General features: G+C 39.3%; 1 long non-coding RNA gene across 1 annotated transcript in view; it reads left to right on the top strand.

Moving 5' to 3' along the window:
- LOC132378622 (uncharacterized) overlaps positions 1–21,172 on the top strand; it is a 29,008-nt gene extending 7,836 nt beyond the window's left edge. Inside the window, exons 3-4 of the long non-coding RNA XR_009507134.1 lie at positions 2,029–2,152; positions 14,949–21,172. This is a non-coding gene — a long non-coding RNA (uncharacterized LOC132378622). The remainder of the gene's footprint in view (positions 1–2,028; positions 2,153–14,948) is intronic.
- The last annotated feature ends 2,331 nt before the right edge of the window (positions 21,173–23,503 follow it).

Here is a 23,503-nt window from a genome sequence, read left to right as displayed (position 1 = left end):
GAGAAGAGGGGAGATGTGTTGATAGGGGATTTACAGAAAGGATGCTCTATGGACAAGAATGAGATTCCTGGGTGGTATGTTGTCAGGAGCTTGGACATCTTGGACTGAGTCCTCAGCATTCCGAAGTGGAAGAGAAGCCAGAGCTCATGGTCCACATAGGTACCTATGACATAGGTAGGAAGAGTGATGAGGCTCTGCAAAGTGAGTTCAGAGAATTAGGCGATAAGTTAAAGGACAAGATGTCTAAGGTTGTGATCTCAGAACAGCTACCTGTGCTAGTGAGGCCAGAACTAGGAAGGTTAACATATGGCTAAAGAGTTAGCGTTGGAGTGTGGGCATAAGATTTTTGGATCATTCCAGGGAAGGTGGAATCTGTACAGAAGAAAATGTACCTGAACTGGAAGGAGACTAATATACTAGCAGCAAGGTTTGTTAGTGCTGCATGGTGAAGGGATAGAGTTGGGGGGGGGGGGGGGAGGGGGTTTAAACTAGAGTTGCAGAGGAATAGGAACCAGAATGCCGGAATATACAGGAAAGGTTGTGGAGACACATGTTATTAACTCCTCAGACAAAGTTAGGAATCAAAAGGTTGAGGATGGTGGGACTAACGTTCTCAGCCGCATATATTTCAATGCAAGAAGTATTGTGGAAAAGGCAGATGAACTAGGGGCAGTTGTCAACACATGGAATTATGGTATTGTAGACGTTAGTGAAACTTGGCTGCAGGAAGGGCAGGAGGGGCAAGACTGGCAGCTCAGTATTCCAGGGTTCTGCTGTTTTAAAAGCAACAGCAGGAGGAATTAAAGAGAGACTGGTGGTGTTACTAGTCAGGGAAAAAGTCACAGCATTGCTCCATCAGGACAGACTGGAGAACTTGTTTAGTAAGGCTCTATGTGTGGAACTGAAGAATAAGAAATGCATGACTATTAATGAAGCTATATTATAGACTAGCCAACAGTCCGTGGGATTTAGAGGAACAAGTCTGCAGAGAGATCACAGACTGTTGCAAGAAGCATAAGGCTGTTATAGTAGGCGATTTAAACTTTACACATATTGACTTGTATGTGGCAGTCCGAACAAAAGGGAAGGATAACAGGTTTAGGGAACCTTGGTTTTCAAGAGATATTGAGGCATGTTTTCATTTTTGGGATGTATCTATCATGTACTTTCTGAATTGCCTCCAGAAACTGCAGCCATGTTTGTTCTGCCATTATCACTGAGAGTGTCCCCTTCCAATCTACTCACTTTCTCTTCTCACTTGCCTATATAATTCCCTTTATTCTACTGTAACGCTGATAAAACTGACTTTGTTTGCCCTTCACACTGCAGAATCAGCATCAGGCTTATTATCACTGGCATGTGTTGTGAAATTATTTAACTTAGCAGCAGCAGTTCAATGCAATACGTAATATAGAAAAAGAAAAAAATACAATCATAATAAAAATAAATAAATAATTTGATTACAGTGTACGGATATTGGATAGATTAAAAACCGTGCAATAAACAGAAATAGTATATATTAAAAATAGTATCTATATTAAAACTCAAGTTTACAGGTTCAATGTCCATTTAGGACTCTGATGGCAGAGGGGAAGAAGCATATTATCCTCTGCAAATTCCACCACCTTCAACAGGACCCCACCACTAAGGACATCTTTCCCTCTCTACCCCTCTCTGCTTTTCGCAGGGATCATTCCCTCCGAGACTGCCTGGTCCACACGTCCCTCCCCACAGATCTCCCACCTGGCACTTATCCCTGCAAGCGTCAGTGCTACACCTGTCCCTACACCTCCTCTCTTACCACCATTCAGGGTCCCAAACAGTCCTTCCAGGTGAGGCAACACTTCGCTTGTGAGTCTGTTGGGGTAATCTATTGCATCCGGTGCTCCCGGTGTGGCCTCTTCTACATCGGCGAGACCCGACGCAGATTGGGGGACCGCTTCATCGAACACCTACACTCTGTCCGCCACAACAGACAGGATCTCCCGGTTGCCACTCACTTCAACTCTGCTTCACATTCTCTTTCAGATATGTCCATACATGGCCTTCTCTACTGTCATGATGCCAGACTTCGGTTGGAGGAACAACATCTCATATACTGTCTGTGTAGTCTCCAGCCCCTTGCTATGAACATCGAATTCTACAATTTCCGGTAATTCCCCCCCCTCTCCCTTCCCCCATCCCACCTTCACTCTGTCTCCTCTTCTAGCTGCCAATCACCTCTCATGATTCTGCCTTCTTCTACTACCCATAGCTTTTTCCCCTTACATTCCTTCTTCACCTCTCCTGCCTATCCCCTCCCTGCTTCCCCTCCCTGACCCCTTCCTTGATCTTTCCTCTGATTGATTTTCCACCCTCCCCCCAACTTCTTCATAGGGCCCCTGCCCCCTCCTTTAGTCCTGACGAAGGGTCTCGACTCGAAACGTTGACTGCTTCTTTCAACGGATGCTGCCCAACCTGTTGAGTTCATCCAGCTATTTTGTACGTCTTGGTCCTGTATACATCTAGCTCCAGTTTCAGTTCCTTGACTTGGGTAGTCAGGAGATGAAATTTTGTGCAATTCATGCGGATATAGTCATCTGGGAGACTTTCAGATACCCTGAAATCCCACATCTCACTGGAGGAGCACCTGAACTACCAAGCTGCCGACACTTGTTATACCTCCAACTTGTCAAGGTAAAGTTGAGCAAAAGACTGACCATTACATCACCCTTGACATGCCCACTTCTGATTACTACCATCAATGAGGAGATATAGGAGCCTGAAGACACACACCCAACATTTTAGGAGCAAATTCTTTCCCTCCGCCATCAGATTTCAGAACGGACAATGGACTCAATTGCACTACCTCATGCAACCCACACAAAATGCTGGTGGAACGCAGCAGGCCAGGCAGTATCCATAGGAAGAAGTGCAGTTGATGTTTCGGGCTGAGACCCTTCGTCAGGACTGAACTTGTTGCTTGAATTTCCAGCATCTGTAGATTTCCTCATGTTTGCATTACCTCATTATTTTTTGTCTCTCTCCCGTTACATTAGTTATTTAATTTAATTATTACTTCTTATTGTAATTTATAGTTTTCTAAAAATTATTTATTGCTCTGCTGCTGTAAAGCACCAAATCTCACGACATATGTCATTGATTTTAAACCTGATTCTGCTTCAGTTTTCTTTCTTGCACATTGCTCCAGGGGTGATGCTCTGCTAAGAGGTTAAATTTTAAATGACATTTAAAAAGTTTTTAGAAAAATCATAAGATGATATTGGCCTTAATATTAAGCTATAATTTGATCCAGATAAGTTCAAATGAGAAAGAAAGTGGATTTGTGTGGCAGGTCACTATATTTTCACGACATCCTAAGGTATTTTGAAACTAAATTGTACTAAATTATAGATGTAAGCAGCCATTATTATGCATAAATTAGTCTCACATTTGGCTCATCTAAACAATTATATAATTCATTTCTTGTGGCTTGATTAAGGAAGCAGCACTTGGCCAGATACCAGAATAACCCTACACTCTTCAAGAATTTTTGCAATAAGTTATTCTATATTCCCTAAGCAGGCAGAAGGAGTCCAAGTTTGTAGCTTGTAGAAAAGATTGCACTTCTAACCGTGTAACACTCCCTCAGTGAAATGCCAGACTAGTTTAAATGCTTAGATCCAGAGGCATCTTGAACCCATCAGCTTTGATTTAGAATTGGCTTACTGACTTGAGTCAAAGTGCCACTTGGAGGTATGCTTCTGCAGAATTGTGTTTTGCATGAGTCAAAGGGAAGAACGGAAAAAGACTGAAACACAATAAATGTTTTTAAAATTCCACCATGGTGACAATTCCCCAATTGTAACCAAGGATTTGTGAGAACAGCTAATTGGAAGAAAGGGGAAATTAGGATCAAAGAAAAACAAGGCTTCATCTCATAGTGGCTGGTAGAGGAGCAGTAATTGCAGAATTCTTGGCTCCTAGGAGGAGTTTATGCAGCCAGCCTGCTGCAGGCCTGAATGAGGAAGTGAAGTAGTTTAGGATTACAGGAGCCATATCTGATTTCAAGTATAGTTGCTTCGAAACTTTAGTGTACCCTAAGGGTTTGGGGCATTAATGCACTATATCAAAATTCAGCTACAACTGAGGTCCACGCACTCGATACCAACAAACCATGTTTTGAGAAAATGTTACCCAGTCCTTATTTCCCATTGTGGGTATGGGAATGTAGGCACGTGTTGTCAGGCACTTGAGTATGAAGAAATAATTAGTGGAGATTTAGTGTTACTGGGTAGAACATGATAAAGATGATTCACTGCAGTTGATTTTAATCCCATTGGGTCAAATCAGGTGGAGAATGAGTAGTACAGTGATGCAGCTAATTGAGCTGCTGCCTGTCAGTTCTGGAGACATGGTTCAATCCTGAGCTGGGGCACTGTCTTTGTAGCATTTGCACATTCTCCCTGCAGTATTGTTGTTTTCTCTGCTGCTCTGGTTTCTTCCACATCCCCAAAAATGTGCATGGCGGTAGATTGATTGTCTGCACTAATACTGTTTTTTTAGTATGAGTGGCGGAATCTGGAGGGATTGACAACAATATGATAAGGAACAAAATTGGATTACTAAGAGATTAGTGCAAATGAAGACCTGACAGTTAGTGCTGCCTTCGTGGGTAGAAGGATTTGTTTCCCTGCTGTGTGAATGTTGGCATAGCATTTAGGTCTGATGTATCTTCAGTGCTGAGAGACACTTTAAAGCTGTCAGTCAGGTTCCGACCTAAAGAATGTGTAAGAGCCGGTCAAACAGGCTGTGTAGATTTGCCAAGCCATAGGAAAGCATGCAGATTGCAGGGAACCCTTTCATGTGGCTCTGCTTGTGTGGGAGCAGAATTTTGGTAACAGATATTTTGACTTTTATGAAGTATCACTTCTCGAAAATTCACGAAGGAACGTTTTACATTTTCTTGTTGATTCCTTCAGTAGTTAGGGCAGCTGCCATTCTCCTTCAGATCCAATGAGAAAACTGGGCAAGTTTCTCGTGGAGGTCCCAATAAAAATACATTCTGTGTCTCGGTTAGTATTATTCAGGAGTGGAGTCTACATATATTCATGCAGGCTTTGTCTTAGAGGAGTGCACCTCTCCTCTCCTTCATAGTTACATCTACAATGGCACAAATGGGTGAAGTTCTAAACAAGGAAGTTCATCTGTTTGTTTCTAACATCCAGGTGGACTAATTGGTACTAAATTTAAATAATGCAAAAATTAATATAATCCTAAATTAAAAGTTTATATTTTTTAAATGTATTTTTTTCTATTTTGTGAAACTTCTTTCATGGTCCTAATTGACTGTAGTGCTCTATGTTAAGTTGAATGAATACTTACTGTATGTTTAGGATGTCAGTAAGCAGAAAGCTAGGAAAAATTGGTGTGAACCAATTCATAAAAAAGCAGTTGGGGCAAATATTTTTATTTAAGTTCATGGATGTGGACTCCTTTAAGTATGCAAGCGATTATTGTCCACCCTTTGAGTGAGGAACAGGACAACACTAAGTCACATATAGGCCTGATCAGTTAACGGTGGCAAATCTTCACTCAATGATTTTAGGAAAATGATTATGTTTTTACAACAGTTCAGTTGCTTCTTGGCCATATTTACTGATAAATATTCTCTTTCAAATACCAGATTTGAATTTAATTTCCCCAGCTGCCATGGTAGGATTAAAACTCGTGTCTCAAATGAGTGGCATAGACCTTTGGCTGCTTGTCCAATGACTTAACTACCCCTCCCCCCCCCCCCCCCCCCCGTGATTGCTGGTTTGAGAATACCATCGACATCTCAATATCATAATAATAATTTAATCAATTAATCATTTCATTTTCATAACAAATATTAAGACCATAGAAACAATCTGAAGGAATTTGTTTTTCATTCTGACATGGGCCTGGTTGGGCTGAATCATATGTTCTTGATGAAGTCATGCATTCACTAAATCACCTGAAGTCTGTTTGTGGTGATGTAAGGTGGTTTATGGTAATTTGATTCCATGACCACAGATTGACTGGAATACATGCTCATCAATGCAAATATTTCATCGGGCAATCATGTAGCAGCAACTCAGTTCATAAAAGCATGCAAACATGGTCAAGGGGTTCCAGTGTTGTTCAGACCAAACATCAGAATGGAAAATGAATGTGATCCAAGTGCCTTTGACTGTGGAATGATTGTTGGTACCAGTTGGGGTGGATTGAGTATCTCAGAAATCGATGATCTCCTGGGATTTTCATGCACTAGAGTTTACAGAGAATGGTGTGATAAACAAAAAAAAACATCCAGTGAGTGGCAGTTCTGTGGGTTAAAATGTCTTGTTAATGAGAGAGGTCAGAGAAGAATGGCCAGACTGGTCCAAGCTGATAGGAAGTCGAGAGTAACTCAAAACATTAAAACAGTGGTATGCTGAAGAACTTCTCTGAATACACCACACATCAAACCTTGAAGTGGATGGGCTACAGTAGCAGATCATTAACGTACAGGAGCTACCTAATAAAGTTGCCACTAAGTATACATTTGCTGAAGCTCTTTGGTGATTGTATTGCATTTTACTGAATGTATTTCAACTATGGTGTCTTTTCTCATTTTTGGAGTCCCTGCTGGTACTATCAATGTCAAGTTGGATATCTTTTTCTTCTTTGAACATGTGCAGCTTTCCCACTTGAAAGAGATTGAAAGCGTCTACCCGTAGGTTTTTGAACTGGATTCCACTCAATGACCACACAACTTTTCCTTTTTCCTCCTTTTATTATTCACAAGTGTGGCAGTTTGATACTTCCATTAGTTCCATCAACCATTAGTCATTAGCCATTAGTCATTAGGTGAAAAAACTGGCTGCCTCTCCGGACTTTGTAGACGGATTTGACCTGCACAGTCTCCGCTCCCTAATAGACCGTTATGTTTTCAAACTGGGCAACCTATCCCGAAGGTTCCCGAGATCTTCTTAATCCTCGTGCCATTTCCCAGAAGCGCCTGTGCGCTGATCCCCATGACGAAGTTAGCGCTAACCCAAACGCAGTGACAACAGTGCTCTTTTCCATGAAACAGTCTCTCAAGTTATTTAAAGTTCAGCATCTTACCGCAGATTCCAACGCAGCTCCCGGACTGCTGCTGTGATGCTGTGAGGTCCCCTCAATGTTCCGGACAGAAGCAGCACTCAGGCAGTAAGTTCCGTCTGGTCTATCAGTGGATTCTTGCTATAACTTTTAAATTTTATTTTCTTTTGCCTCTAGGTCCCAATACATTCTAGAAACTCTAGTTTGACTTGGCAATCAATATCAAAACTTTGGATCTCAATCAAATTGTCGTCCTATGTTTGAGAAAAACAATTGGTTAATACTGCACAGCACACTCAAAATGCTGGAGGAACTCAGCAGGCCAGGCAGCATCTATGGAAAAGAATAAACAGCTGACATTTCAGGCCTGATGAGTCCTGATGAAGGGTCTCAGCCTGAAACATCAGCTGTTTACTCTTTTGCATAGATTCTGCTTGGCCTACTGAGTTCCTCCAACATTTTGTGTGCATTGCTTGGATCTCCAGCATCTGCAGATTTTCTCTTATATATGGTTTATACTGTGACTATTCATTACCAGATTTGGCTGCCATATCTATGCACAGCACTAGCCTTTGAATTACCATGCCCTTTTGTTCTTTCCGTATATAGGTTCAATCCTGCACTCAAGAGACCACTAAGTTTATGGCAGGACCACACATTAGTGTACTAGCCAAACATCCTAAAGGTGCCATTATGTGCAGTAAGAGCACTGGAGTCCTCCCCTCAGGGACTGAAGCATAATAAGACTAATTGCAGTTCACCTGAGATTGCCACTTTTTACTCTTGTTGGTGTTTGCTTTCACTATTAAACTCTTATCCTCTGACCTTTTCTTGATCCTAGAAATCTACTTCCACTTCAAACCTCTGGCTATCCTTTTATTTCCAGAAAGGCCCACTATAAAGTATAATGGGAACTGTTGAGTATCAATCTGAAACAGCTGATATAGACAAAGGTCTTCTTCATTTTTATTACATTCTTTCGAAGTTGCTTTCTTTATCAAGCTTCAAGACTGACCTATGCCTAGACTCAATGACTATTTTAGTAGCTGAACTAGAATGTCAATAACCATTGGAAGCATTTGTTTTGCAGTTGTATGTAGAGACAACTAAGGTTTAAAGGGAAAGTAGATCCCAGAGATTACGTTGCTCTGATTATTTAGAAAATGTCAGAAGTATTAGATAAAGCAGAAAAAAATTTGATTAAAACCCCACAAACAAAATGCGATCAAATATGGTGGTGTGCTTTTCCTTTTCTTTTAAAAAGTAGAAAATTAAAACATAGCATAATTTTACTCCAATTCCTTTTAAACAGTATACATTTTACTTACGATATTTTTTGGTATTTTTACACAAAAAGAGAAAGATCCAATCTAGTTAATTCATCCCTACGATCTACTATAATAATAGGGAAAATAACGGAAGCTGCCACTGGCATTACTATCAATTACTACAATTTTCCTTTCCATTTGTAGTTCCTCAACATATAAAGTAGTCAATACCTAGAATCAACAAGACATGAGGTAAAAGTGACTGCCCTTTACGTCAGGACAATGATCTTCACCATTTACCCACTCAAAATTGTTCTAGTTATGCTAGGTGCAGTCAGCATCAGATCTTAGGGCTACAGAGTCATTCTGTTACAGCCATAGTCCAAACATAGACTAAAGGGCTGGACTCCAGCCATGAGGTGTAAGTGACTGCCCTTGACATCAGGACAACATTTGACATCATAAAACTGAAGTCAATTCCCTTTTGAAGTCAAAAGGGAAATTGCTCTATAGCTAGAGTCAAATCTCACACAAAGTATCAGATTGTAGTTGTTATGGGTCAATCATCCAATTGCCAAAAATTGTCCTGCACCCAAGCATCCTCAACTATTTCATCAAAATACTTTTATCATAAGGTCAGAGGTGACTTGCTCTCTGATGACAATTGTGATGCTTCTCTCACAATTTTCCCTTCCATTCATAGTTCTTCAACATATAAAGTAGTCAAGGAATGTAAGAGGAAAGCACTATGGATAGTAGAAGAAGGCAGAATCATGAGAGAGGTGATAGGCAGCTAGAAGAGGAGGCACAGTGAAAGTGGGATGGGGGCTCCGTCTGCCGCAACAGACAGGATCTCCCAGTTGCCACCCATTTCAACTCTGCTTCACATTTCCATTCGGATAAGTCCATACATGGTCTCCTCTACTGCCATGATGAGGCCAAACTCAGGTTGGAGGAGCAATACCTTATATACCGTCTGGGTAGTCTTCAGCCCCTTGGTATGAACATCGAATTCTCCAACCTCTGATAATTCCCTCTATCTCCCTTCCCCCATCCCACTTTCACTCTGCTTCCTCTTCTAGCTGCCTATCACCTCTCTCATGATTCTGCCTTCTTCTACTATCCATAGTGCTTTCCCCTTACATTCCTTCTTCACCTCTCCTGCCTATCCCCTCCCTGCTTCCCCTCCCCCACCGCTTGATCTTTCCTCTGATTGGTTTTTCACCTGGCACCTTCCACCCTCCCCTCACCTTTTTTATAGGGCCCCTGCCCCCTCCTTCTTCAGTCCTGATGAAGGTTCTCACCCCGAAACGTTGACTGCTCATTTCAACAGATGCTGCCCAACCTGCTGAGTTCATCCAGCTTGTTTGTACGTGTTGATTTGACCCCAGCATCTGCAGTGTACTCTGTGTTTAAAGTAGTCAAAACCTGAAATCAACAAGACGCGAGGGGAAAGTGACTGCCCTTGACATCGGGACAACATTTGACATCGTAAAACTGAAGTCAATTCCCTTTTGAAGTCAAAAGGGAAATTGCTCTATAGCCAGAGTCAAATCTCACATAAAACATCAAATTGTAGTTGTTATGGGTCAATCATCCAATTGCCAAAAAGTGTCCTGCACCCAAACATCTTCAACTACTTCATCTCAACAAGTCCTTGGACTTGGATTGAAAAATGGTAAATAACTTCTCTGCCTCAAAACAACCAAACAACAACTCTCTCTAACAAAAGCAAATTTAACCACTTAACTTTGACATTCAATAGCATTACCATTACTCAGTCCCCCTCTACCAATGGTCTGGGACTCATCACTGAATAGAAGTTGAACTTGACAGGCACATAAATACTTTGGCTACAAGACCAGGTCAAAGACTGATCATCCTGGGTGTACGATGGAACTCCTGACATCCACCTCTCCACCAAATCAAGAGAATCATGAAATACACTTCAGTTACCTGGATGAGTGCAATCTCAAATGCTATTTAAGAAGTTTGAGAGCATCCAGGACAAAGTAGGCAGCTTCTTACTTGGTGCCCCATCAACCATCCTGAATAGTTATTATCTTCACCACAAAGAGGCAGACAATGACTGTGCTGGATACATTCACAAAATGCACAAGTTACATGCCTGGGTTATTTACTCCAACAACATTTGATGAATCTCTTATTTTTACCACTGAAAAATTGAAGGGCAAAATCTAAGTGGAAACACTACCAATTGCAGATTTCTTGCAAGTCATACCCTGTTCTGATTTATAAATGAACTACTGGCCTTCTCTGTTGCTGCCCAACACAACTACAAAAATACCTCCATTAGAAAATCTGCAGCAGTTTAAGAAGACAGCTCACCACCACGTTCTCAATGACAATTCAGAATGGATAATAAGTCCTAAACTTGCGTGTGACATCCAGATCCCTCAAACAAATGTGAAAAGTACCATCGGTAAAAGATGTTTTGTGGTACCTTCACCCTTGCTCCTACCCATTGGAAAACAGTAACACAAAATGTTACATAAATTCAATGCAAAAATCCCCTGGAGTAGCTGACTGGCCTACAGAAAGTTTCAGCATGTTCACAATGGAAACTCTGGCATTCAACATGGAAGTTATAATGTAATGATACCATGAATAGATCCTGAACAAAAATGTCCACGCAATGGCAAAGCTCTTTTCAAATCTCAGTGTTACAGTACTGTGTTCAAAGTGGCTGACACGTTTCTGAACTCCCTGCTGTGCTCTCCAGTCACTGGGATATGTTTTGATTGAGCAAAGCTGACTGCTGCGGTCACAGAAATCCATGATTCTCCATGAAGGCTTTCATTTCTCACCTACCACAAACATGACACCAATCCAGACAATAATTTCGTCTTCCCTTGCTGTAAAACTGAAAGATTGAAAGGGTTAATAGTACTCTTTCTTAAATCTGCAAAGTAGCTTCTTATAAAGTATTCATCACCTAATTCCTAATATCACAATTTCAATCCTGCATAAGCTTGACATCTCATCTTTTGTTTTCCATTACTGCTTGCATATATTTAAAATGTCATTAGTTAACCAGAATATTTAAAGCACTGTTATGCCATAAGAATGATAAACATATCAATATTGCATATATGCTAGTAGCTAAAAACAATAAAATTGCTCAATCATCTTTTTTCAGAGCTCTTTAAAATTACATCAAAATTTATTAAATTTGGTGCAGTCCTTTGGGTTGCTATAAATTTTGTCAGATGACAGTCGTTGAATATGACTAAAAAAACTTTTTTCTTGAATCTGTTAATGTAATTCAGATCAGTTAGATATAATTTATGGAAAAAAAAACAAAGTTAAATTTTAGAAATGGACTATTTAAAGAAGTAAACTAAGAAGAAAGGAATCTTTACCGGTGATGAATGAATGAAACAAAAAGACTATTGTGAATATTGAAGTGAGACCTGAATAATTCCCTGCTTACATTTATTTGATTTGTTCATGAACACATGGCAACAATTTATTTCTAATGTGACAAACAATCTGCTGGAGCAACTCTGTGGGTCAAGCAGCATCTGTAGGGGCAAAGGAACTGCAAATGTTTCAGTTTTGAGCCGAAACATTGACAATTCCTTTCTCTCCCTAGATGCTGCTTGACCTGCTGAGTTCCTCCAGCAGATTGTTTATTGCTTCAGGTTCCAGCTTCTGAAGTTTCTTCTGTCCCCAGGGTTATGTTTTGAAACTCCAAAGCATTAAACTAATTGAGAGGAAAACATGGAACTGGGGATGTGAGTCTAACTTCATTTTTACTTTAAGTAGGCACACACATATCATGTGGTAGCATGATGACATATGTCATTTGCATACTTTTACAGACAACTCGCAATTGATTATGTAAACAATAAAAATGCTTAATCAAACAATAAATTTCCAATATTACTCAGACATTACTGAAATAATAAATAAAAAACACCTGTTCCTGCTCAGCTGTAAGTTTCACCTCAATATCGAATGCATTTCAACTTATTGCATATGCACGTATACTGTAAGAGTGTGTGTGTGTGTGTGTATACATACATACATACACACACAGTATATTATATATAACTATGATATGGACATCTATAGCATAGCATATTTTTACATTGTGTATAACGTGTGTGTATATGTATATATAAAACTACTATACAGACTTCTACAGCATAGTAAATGTTTAAATTGTCCCATTCAGGTTTGAAGATTTAATCGCTGTGGAGGTTTTCTTACTCTGTGGGATAATACCTTTCTTGACAAGGGGGATCACTCTGCTTGGCATGTGAGACATGGCTGTAAAATACTCTCAGGTTCTGGGGCTTCCTCCGTGGTGGTTGTAAGTGTTGACTCAGAGACTGCAGGAAGTAGTTCTGACAGCTCTGAGCATCTTTCTTTTCTTTTTCTCAGCTTTGCTCTCTATCCCTGCTCTCGTTTTCAACCTTCTGTCTTTCTTGCCTTTCTTTTTCTATAGTTTCTTGTGAGTATCTCTGAATTTGTTAATTTCTCAAGAAATTAGGTCTCATTTATCCTCTTCCATTTCCACAGTACTTAGTTTATCCTTCCCTTTCTTTTCCATTTTCTAATTTCTATCTTATGCATCTTGAACTCGGGTGATTGCATTTAGTTCACTGGAGTACTCTCTTAATAATCCTTCCATTGCTCCCTTTATGATCTGATCTCTCCTCCTGGTTTCCTCATTCACAACATCATCTGTTGAATCCTCTATTTTCATATCTCCATTGACTCCTTTCTCTTTGGCCTTCCAGCTGTACGTTGGCCTTAGCGTCTGTTTGTACAAGCAGTTCTTGCAATGTCCTTAATACATTAGAGAATAGACGCTGGTTATTGATTCTCACAAAATCAAATGCTTGTAATTTTCCAAAAGTTTCTTGAATTCTTTCAGCTTAAAACCAAGCTACGTTTCAAGAGTTATGGCCTGATTAACATATCGAAAGCTTTCTCAGATATGTTGTCTACAAAAGCCTTGTGGTCCAACCACTGTTTTTATCACTTTCATGATTCCTCTGAGTTTCATGTTTCTTCCTTAGTTAGTCCAACCAGAGACACAGAAGTTGGCACCAACACCTGTTTGCCCTCTGTTGGGCAATGACTTATGGTGTGCAGTATGGAGACAGTAGTGGCATCAACCAGTACCTTCCTTAATTTGCTTTCATTTAACTAATTTGCAGGGGATAGCATATAATACTGGCAGATGAATCTCCAATCAAGTTGTTTCAGCCAGTCTCACCTCCCAATGCCGACCATCTTATTTTTTACCATGTACAAGCCCAATGTGGCTTGTTGGTTGTTCTATTTCACTGTTATGAATGATCTTTTCCCCAGCATAAATTCTTAATTGTGTATCTGGAGACTTCAATTCAGATCTTTGAAAGGCTGTTCAAACTAATTTTGTGGTATGATTGAAGCAGCTGAGCCAGTGTTCAAATTAATTTTAATTAATCTTGCTGTAAACTTCTTGTGTAAGCCATACACCTGGTGTATTGTCAGTTTTCACGTTGTAAGTCTCAGTCCTGTGTCACTCTCTTCATTATTAGATTGTTCGTTAGCAGCTTGCAGATTAGTGCTTTCTGAAGCAGCCATATTGCTTCTTTTCCCTTCCTTGTGTTGTTCAGCTGTTTTTGTCTGCCAACACGCTCTCTGTATTTGTCCTGTGCTGTGGCATTTTCTGCAAGCTTCGCCTTTAAATCTGCATTGGCCTGGTGTATGTGAGCATGTGAACACCTGCCACAATGGTAACAAAATTTGTTCAGCCAGGCTGGTTTCTGTTTAAATGTTGCAAATGTGTTCATACTCACTCTCATTTCTGACTGCAACTCAATTGTGTCTCAATCTGCGGTTTCTATTGATACAATTATTTCAACTGCTCTTTTAAATATAAGCTGTGCATCAGTTAGGAGCCTTTTTTGAATGCTTTCTTGTAAGATTCCACAAACTAAATGATCTCTCAGTACATTATTAAGTCCATTACCAAACTCACAACCTCAGACAACTTCTTCAATTCGGCTATGTATGTTGGAATAGACTCCCCTTACTTTTGAATCTCCTCTCAGTGGGAAACAAAGGAATGTAACATTTTGTGCTTCAGGGAGACCTGGCTGATGGAGGAGATACCGGATCATGCCATCGAGCCCTCTGTGTTCTCCCTGTTGTGGGCAGACAGGTCTAAACATCTCTCTGGGAAGAGTACAGGAGGTGGGGTATGCTTCATGATCAATAATACTTAGAGCAACTCCCAGAATGTGCATGCCCTCAGATCCTTTTGTTCCTTGGATTTGGAGTACCTTGTGCTGATGTGTAGACCTTTCTGGCTGCCTAGGGAGTTCATGGCTGCTATTATCACAGCTGTGTATATTCTGCCGCAGGCTGATACTGACCTGCCCTCAAGGAGCTGTATGAGACCATCAGCACCTTGGAGACTGTACATCCAGAGGTTGCTTTCATCATAACCAGAGACTTTTATAGAGCATCACGGTCTAAAGCCTGTCTGAAGTTTCGGCAGCACATCCAGGTGAGCACACAGGGAGCTAGCATACTCGACCACTAATACTCTCCCTTCTGCAACACTTACAGAACACTCCTCCCTCCGCCGCTTGGGAAGTCGGATCACTCCTCCATCTTGCTTCTGCCAATGTACAGGCAGAAGCTGAAACAAAAGGTGGTCGGACAAGAAATGCGGCCGCGATCTATGCAGTCAGCAAGGCAGCACAATGTGAATACAGCAACAAGATCCAACACAACTCTCCACCAACAACACATGCAACTTATCACAAGGTTGTACACCAGTGCAGACTTCAAAGCTAAGCACAGTGGTGCTGCCTCTCTCCCAGATGAGGTAATTTTTTTTTTTACGCTCGGTTCGATTTCACCAACACTGAGCCCTCGAAGAGAGCTGCCAAAGTGACCTGCACCTTAGTCCTTACATATCTGGAGAAGAAGGATGCTTATGTGAGAATGCTGTTCTTGGACTACAGTTCAGCATTCAACATCATAATTGCCTCCAGGCCTGACAAGACGCCAAGCTGGATCCTGGACCTTCCACAGGGCACAATTGAGAGCATCACTGACTGATGTGGGAACTGTACTTCTTTCATTCACAGGACTCTGCAGAGAGTGGTGTGGACAGCCTAGCGCAGCTAGAGATGTGAACTTCCCACTACTCCGGACATTGACAGAGACAGGTACATAAAGAGGGTCTGTAGGATCATTGTGGACCTGAGTCACCCCAACCACAAACTGTTCCAGCTGCTATCATCTGGGAAATGGTACTGCAGCATAAAAGGCAGAACCATCAGGCACTGGGACAACTTCTTCCACCAGACCATCAGACTGCTTAATTCATGCTGACACAACTGTATTTCTATGTTATATTGACTGTCTTGTTGTACATACTATTTGTTACAAATTACTATATTCAGTATCAGAATCAAGTTTATTATCACTGGCATGTGACATGAAATTTGTTAACTTAGCAGCAGCAGTTCAATGCAATACATAATTTAGCAGAGAGAAAAATAATAATAATAAATAAAATAAAATAAAATAAAACATAATAAATAAACAAGTAAATCAATTACATATATTGAATAGATTTTTTAAAATGTGCAAAAACAGAAATATTGTTTATTAAAAAAAGTGAGGTAGTGTCCAAAGCTTCAATGTCCATTTAGGAATTGAATGGCAGAGGGGAAGAAGCTGTTCCTGAATTGCTGAGTGTGTGCCTTCAGGCTTCTGTATCTCCATCCTGATGGTAGCACTGAGAAAAGGGCATTGCCCTGGGTGCTGGAGGTCCTTAATGATGAACATTTCCTTTCTGAGACACTGCTCCATAAAGATGTCCTAAATTGCACATTGCTCATTTAGACAGGGACGTAATGTAAAGATTTTTATTCCACATGTTTTTGAAGGAAGTAAGAAATAATGTCAATTCAATTCCATTCAATTTTGACTGGCTGCATCACTAACTGGTAAGGCGTGGAGGGGGATGGGCGTGGTACCACACAAGAGCGAAAGAAGTTACAGAAATTTGTAAAATTAGTCAGATCCATCATGGGTACCAGCCTCAGTAGTATCCATGACATCTTCAAGGAATTGTGTCTTAGGAATGTGGCACCCATCATTAAGGATCCTCACCAGCCAGGACATGCCCTCTTCACACTGTTACTGTGGGAAAGGCGCTGTTACTGCCACAAATTTAAGAAATTTCACCACATATGCCGGTGATATTAAATCTGATTTTGATTTATGTACTTTTACAGTTGATCAGCAATGCACTTGTAAATAAAAAGATTGCTTAATCAAACAATATATTTACAAAAATACTCAAGTATTACTGAAATATTCTGTATATTATCTGTATAATAAATATTCTGTTTATTTATAAGTGCCTTTCAGATCTTCTTGAATTTTTTTTTGGAAAAGTAATTTTGATTTATCATGCATGTTGAACTTTCAGATGTATCAGATGTCATATGTGCAAATTGCTTGCACTGTCAGATGTAAGCAAACTGTAGTTCAATTTATTATAAAAGCTTGAGCATTGAATCACACAGAATAGTATAGTGTAAGTTACTGACTTGTAACCAAATAAATACTAGGATCTATCGTAGAATTAAAATGCATGGGGGCATCAGGCCATCCTGCCATAAAGTTTGCGCAGAATAAATGAAATGTCCAAGGTTACAAATTTGCTCCCTTTGTTTAGCTGATTGTCTGTTCCACATCTTCTTCACATTCTGATCACAAAAACAAAATCTGCTCTGTGTCGGACTACATATTTAATCTATTTTTGATGCAACTTCCTTTAAAATGTATAACTATAATTTGATCTTAGGTTTTACCTATTAGTCTGCTTGGTCAATATGATTCCAATGTACAGTTTAAGCTCTTATTCTTGCAGTGGATTATTCATTTTCTTCTGATATTGTTTCAGAATTCAGCTCCACTTAGTTCTATCATTTCTCTCTGTTCTGGTTTTTTGTGTATATTGCACAAAAAAGCAAATTGCATTGTCTTATTTTTGTCTTCCTTTGTTTTTTTTTCAGTTTTGTGTTTCAGTTTCCTTTAACATTCACTTCAACTTGTGTCCTGCCCCGTCCTGTGCAAAATGCAATTCTTTTTGTCAAGGGAGAAATGATTAGAAAACAATATGGTTTGTCTCTGCTCACACATGCTCATTGTCTGATCCCAGAGCTGCTTCTGCAGATGTTCAAGGTGAAACCCTAGTAACTGACGGTTTCCAATGATGCACTGTAATTTTGCTCATATATATTTCCCTATGGTAAGGACTTGGCCATAAGCAAATTAAAGTGCATTCGAACAATAGCCATCAACAAGGTGTTAGCATTTTAGAACAGCCCTGTGTTCAGCTGTGCGTCTGTTGGGAGAAAAACGATAATTCAAATCTGAGGTGAAAACCTTTTTCCTTTAAATAACAGGCTATTCATACGCAGTACCCAAACAATTGAGGAACTAGATGCTGACAAATTCTTTTGATCTTTGGTTAATAGAAAGAGTTTGAGAGTAGACACTAGAAAGTCAATGAGATGAAAGGGCACACAGGCTCCAGTGATACCTTGTCCAGTGATTTTACTTGTGCATTTATATGGCTTTAAATATTTAGGAAAAAGTTTGGAAAAAATGAGGCAAACACAGATTATTTATAGTCAAAAACTGGAATATTTATAATTGGGAAGAAAGAAAAGGTGAGCAAGTAAACAAACTATTTTGTAGAGAAATGAAATGGGAGGAAATCAGGCAGTTAGAATCATAAAGAGAGATTTTGGCACATTGGCCTTTCTAAATTGAAGTACTAAGTACATTATATTGAAGTTGTATAAGACATTGATCTTATACTGTGCGCACTTTTTTGGTCACTTACCTGCAAAAAAAAATCAATGAGATTGAAAGAGTACAGAGAAAATTTACTAGAATGTTGCCAGGACTTAGAGGACCTGAGTTATAGGGAAACATTAATTAGGTTAGGATATTTTTCCCTGGTGGATAGCAGAATGAGGGGATATTCAACAAAGGTGTACAAAATTATGAGGGGTTTAGGGAAAATGCAAACAGACAGACATTTTCCAGTGAGGTTGGATGAGACTAGAAGTAGAGGTCATAGGTTAAGGATGAAAGGTGAAATATTTAAGGGGAACCTAAAAGGGAAACTCTTCACTCAGAAAGAGGGTAGTGCAAGTGTGGAATCAATTGCCAGTGGAAGTGATGGATGTGGGTTTGATTGCAACTTTTAAGGGAAGTTTGAATAAGTACATAAGAACATAAGAAATAGGAGCAGGAGTAGACCATCTGGTTCATCAAGCCTGCTCTGCTATTCAATGAAATCATGGCTGATTTGGCCATGGATTTATCTCCACCTACTTGCCTTTTGTCCATAACCCTTAATTCCCCTACTAAATTTCTCGAACCTTGGCTTAAGTATATTTACTTAGTAGCCTCCACTGCTTCATTGGGCAAAGAATTCCACAGATCACCGCCCTCTAGTAAAAGAAGTTCCTTCTCAACTCCCCCGAATCTTGAGGATACATGAATAGGAAGTGTATGGAGAGCTACCTTCCAGATGCAGATCAATGGGACTAGGCAGAATAACAGTTCAGCATGGACTAGATGGGTCAAATGGCCTATTTTGACGCTGTAGTGCTCTAAGACTTAGAGTAACGTTGGAGAAATTAAAGAATCTGGGGTTGACCATCTGCATCTCAAATTGTTAAAAATGCCAGCTGGAGAGATACTGGAAGTATTGATTGCTACCTTCTAAAATTCTATAGATTTGGAATCCTTTTTACACGGAAACAGTGTATGGAAGTGAAGAATGAAGCAGTCAATGTGATGCATTGGTCTTTGATAAAGTACCTCATAATGGTATAGCATGCAAAGTTAAAATACTTGAGATTGATGGAATGAAAAGAATAGATTGAAAATAAACTGATGAGCAGGAAGAATTAAGTGTTGGCAGTCAGTGAATAAAGGGGTCTGCAAGGTTAAGCCCAACTACTCCCAACACAGTTCAACCTTGATATTACATGCTTTTTTTTCTAATGTTTTATAAATACACCACCTACATCTTGTGCTTCAAGAAGAATATATTTGAATGCAGAGAAAAAAGTCTATACTTCACTCTCAATGGGTGCATTATGTTGCAGGGTTTTGCAGCCTATTTTTTCATTAAAATACATTAAATTTGCAAAGAGAAAAATCATGGATGATATGACTGGGCAAAATTGTTGAACACGTATTCAAGTATAGGCAAATGGGGAGTCATGATGATCAATACCTGAGGGATTTGTGTAACTGTCTGTAGATCTGTTACCCAGTCAGAGTCAATATGAGGAACTTCACCATAGAGGGAGGCAGTGTCTGTAAGACCCTAGCATAATAAGATTCAATGCTGTCGAACTATACCATATGGAGAGTCAGTGCATGTGAGGGACAAAGTCCATGTCCGTAGGATTAACTTGTTGGTGACTGTCAGTGTGTAGGACACACTCCACTGGGCAGAGTTAATGTACATGGGAGCAATCCCCTAAAGGAAATTTGGTATGCATCTGCTATGTATGGTTACATTTCACATCTCTAAGTTTTCAGTGTGCTTCCTTAGCACAGCTGCATCATTGTTATCCACTTTAACAGGAAAAAAAAAGCAAGACAGGGTATAGTTTAACTGGTGTTGCTGGACAAGTGGTTGTTGTCCTTATACACCACTCATTGAAAGTATACTTTCTGAAAACAAGAGGCTAAGAAGACAAATGTTAGTCTTGTTTGTAAGAGCTTTTGGGTAAAGGTGCAATGTTGTGTCCCTACAAGTATTACAGGCCCTCAGTAAGACTACACTGGGAGTATTGTATGTGTGTTTTCTTTACCTAAGAAAAGATATACTACCATCAAATAGATGCAGCGAAGGTTCGCCAGGCTTTTGGAATGGTCACATGAGGGGATATTGAGTGAATTAGATTGAGAAGGCTGAGAGGACAGCATTTGACAGGCTGCCTAGAGGATGCTTCCCTGGCTTCTGGGGCCTAGAGCAAAATGCCACAGACTTAGGACACATAATAAAACATTTAAGATTGAAATGAAGAGGAGTTTCTTCAATCAAAGGATAGGGCTCTTCCACAGATGGTTGTCAGGGGAAGAAAGGTTATTGAATATATTTAAGAATTAAATAGATACCAAGGCTCAAAATGAATCTAGAAATCTTGAGAGACAACAGAAATTGATATTCTGATGGAGGATCAGAAATGGTTTTATTGAATGTTGGAGCATGCCTGAAGGACCCATTGGTCTACTCCTACACCTATTTTTCTGTTTTACTACACAGTTTTTTGAACTAGTTATGTATTAAATGTGCTTGACCCCCAATAAGATGACTGGCTGAAGATAGTTTTGACATTTTATGGAAAAACAGAAATGGTTTCATTTTGAAATTAATCAGTAAATGAACGTGTATTTTTAAACATAGAATAGTTTCTTGTTAATCCATAAGGTGTGGGGAAAATGCCAACATTGACAATTGACTAAAAATTTAATTGACTTCATATGACAAGATATGATTTATTTGTTGCCTCATCTCGTTATAGAAATCCAATTTTGTTTCGATATCTGTGGTGAACTACATGTACCTGTCTGGACACGCCCCTCTGCTGACTGCTCCTGTGGCTCCTCCCACAGAGCCCTGTATAAAGGCAGTTGGAGGCACTGCTCCTCCCTCAGTCTCCAGGATGTTATGTGGTGGTCTCTTGCTACTAATCGTGGTCTCTTGCAGCTAATAAAAGCCTATCGTTCGCCTCCAGTCTCCGAGAGTTATTGATGGTGCATCAATATCATTGGAGGCATCTGATATTTGAATATGATACATTTTAAAATTAAAAACATTACTTTGACCTCAAGACAATTAATGTTACAACACCTGATTACATATTTCTTTCATTAAATTGACTTCCTCAGTTTGTGATTCTGATTTCAAGCAGTATTTTGAACCTTCTTTAAAATAATTTTTGATTTTTTAAGGATCTTTTTTTTCACGTTTAGCAACTTTCAAATAATATTCAGTATTCAGAAAGATTAGTGCACCATATTTTTGATGTGGTATAATACTAATAATACTAAATAATTTATTTTATCATTCCTTAACAGAAACCCTACTTGTATTTATTTTTGTAGCAATAGAAGTGCAAAGCAGGATGGGCTCAGCTCTGACAAAATTGCATGTCAACCACCGAACTGTAGTTTTCATGTACCAAGTAACAACTCCAGAGATTCTCCCAGATTCTGACAGAGACAAAGACAAGCCAACCTGTACAACAAAATGCAAAGTTCAAAGTAAATTTCTTATCAAAGTACATACAGCACATGTCGCCATATACAACTCTGAGATTCATTATCTTGCAGATGTTCATAGTAAATACTAGAAACTCAATAGAATCAATGAAAAACCACTTCCAACAGGATGGACAAACGACCAACATACAAAAGACAACAAACTGTGCACATACACAAGCAAAACGAGAAAATAATAATAATAATGAAAATCATTGTGGCAATACAGAACCAGGTGGTTAACACAAAAATAATCATAATACATAATACATAATGAATCATAATACATAATGAAAAATGAAAAAATTCAAGGTGATAAATGTGGAAGATGACAAGGGAAAACTTTTGACAGAATTTACTTCAAGGTTAAAGAAAATCTGCCAAACAAAGCTCGACAATAAAAATATAACAAAGACAATAAACACTTCTGCTATACCTGTATTAAAGTTTTCTTTTGACATAATATCTTGGAAACTGATTTGGAAAACTTACAAAGAAAAATAAGAACTAAAATGGCAAATTTTAGAAAACTATGTATACGTGAATGCAAGTAGATTAATACTACCCAGGAAGAAGTAGGAAGAAGAATAATAGACTTAATAACTCATCTCCTTCTACCTTAGGCCACAAACTTATCAATCATCCCTCATGAGTTATTAACTTCAAACTTATTGTATCATCATTCAAAGAGTTGAACTGCATGTGCACGTAACAAGAGCTGTATAACTCATCTCCTTCTATCTTAGGCCACAAACTTATCAATCACCCCCACTGTGGACACTTTCTGGAGGTCCAAGATCTGTATGCTCCACAACCGCTGGACTAAGTATGTAAACGTAGGAGGAGACTATGTTGAAAAATAGATGTGCTAGGTTTTCTAAAATTGACTCCTTCTACCTTAGGCCACGAACTTATCGATCACCCCTCGTATGCTGAATTAAAAGACGAAATCGATAGACTATGGAACATTAACAGGGTAGACATTGTTCTAATAGTAACATCTTCAACTGGTATCAGCCCAGAGCCTCTACACAGTAGTATTAAACAATCAGGCCTACACAGCAATATTTATGTAAATCTCTAGAAAATCACAATACTAATCACACTAGAATAGTCCGAAGTACCTAGCAAATGAGAAATGAATGTGCTTGGCTATATTTGTGCCTCAGGTTTTACCAGCTTGAGCTGAGAAAAAATAATAATAATAAATAAATATCAAGAACATGAGATGAAGAATCTTTGAAAGTGAGCTCATAGGTTGTGGAAACAATTCAGTAATGGAGTGAGTGAAGTTACCTGCCCAGCTAAATAATAAGTTGAGTTTTTTATTTGTTACTCATTCTTCATTAATTTAATTTTCTTAGTCAATAATGTTGTATGTTTATAATCAACTATATAGTCATGTATATAATTTAAAGCAAATTTGGGATTTTTTTGGTGTCTCGATCTGTCAGAGATCAATAAAACCTTGACATCTTTGAGGGAAAATGCTGTCTTGAGCTTTGCTCTTGTCATTAGCTGTCCTAGCCTTCTGGAGTTCTAGTGTGGTGCCATTCTACCTGAGACCTTACTTTACCTCGTTGCTCCACTGTGAGATCGTGAGAACAACACACATCTATCTGTCCTGAGCACAGACGTGAGGAGGGTGCTAGGAATTTCTTCTGCCAGTAGACCAATCAGGCAATAATCACCTTTTGTACTTCAACTGAAAATATTGGCATGCATCTGTCTCTTTTCACCACACACAAATTCTGGTTAGAAATTTCATTTTGAAAAAGACAATCAAACTTGGTGGATTA

This window comes from Hypanus sabinus, chromosome 2 (assembly GCF_030144855.1).
Source record: "Hypanus sabinus isolate sHypSab1 chromosome 2, sHypSab1.hap1, whole genome shotgun sequence".
NCBI lineage: Eukaryota > Metazoa > Chordata > Chondrichthyes > Myliobatiformes > Dasyatidae > Hypanus > Hypanus sabinus.
This window is presented reverse-complemented; position numbering and strand designations above follow the sequence as displayed.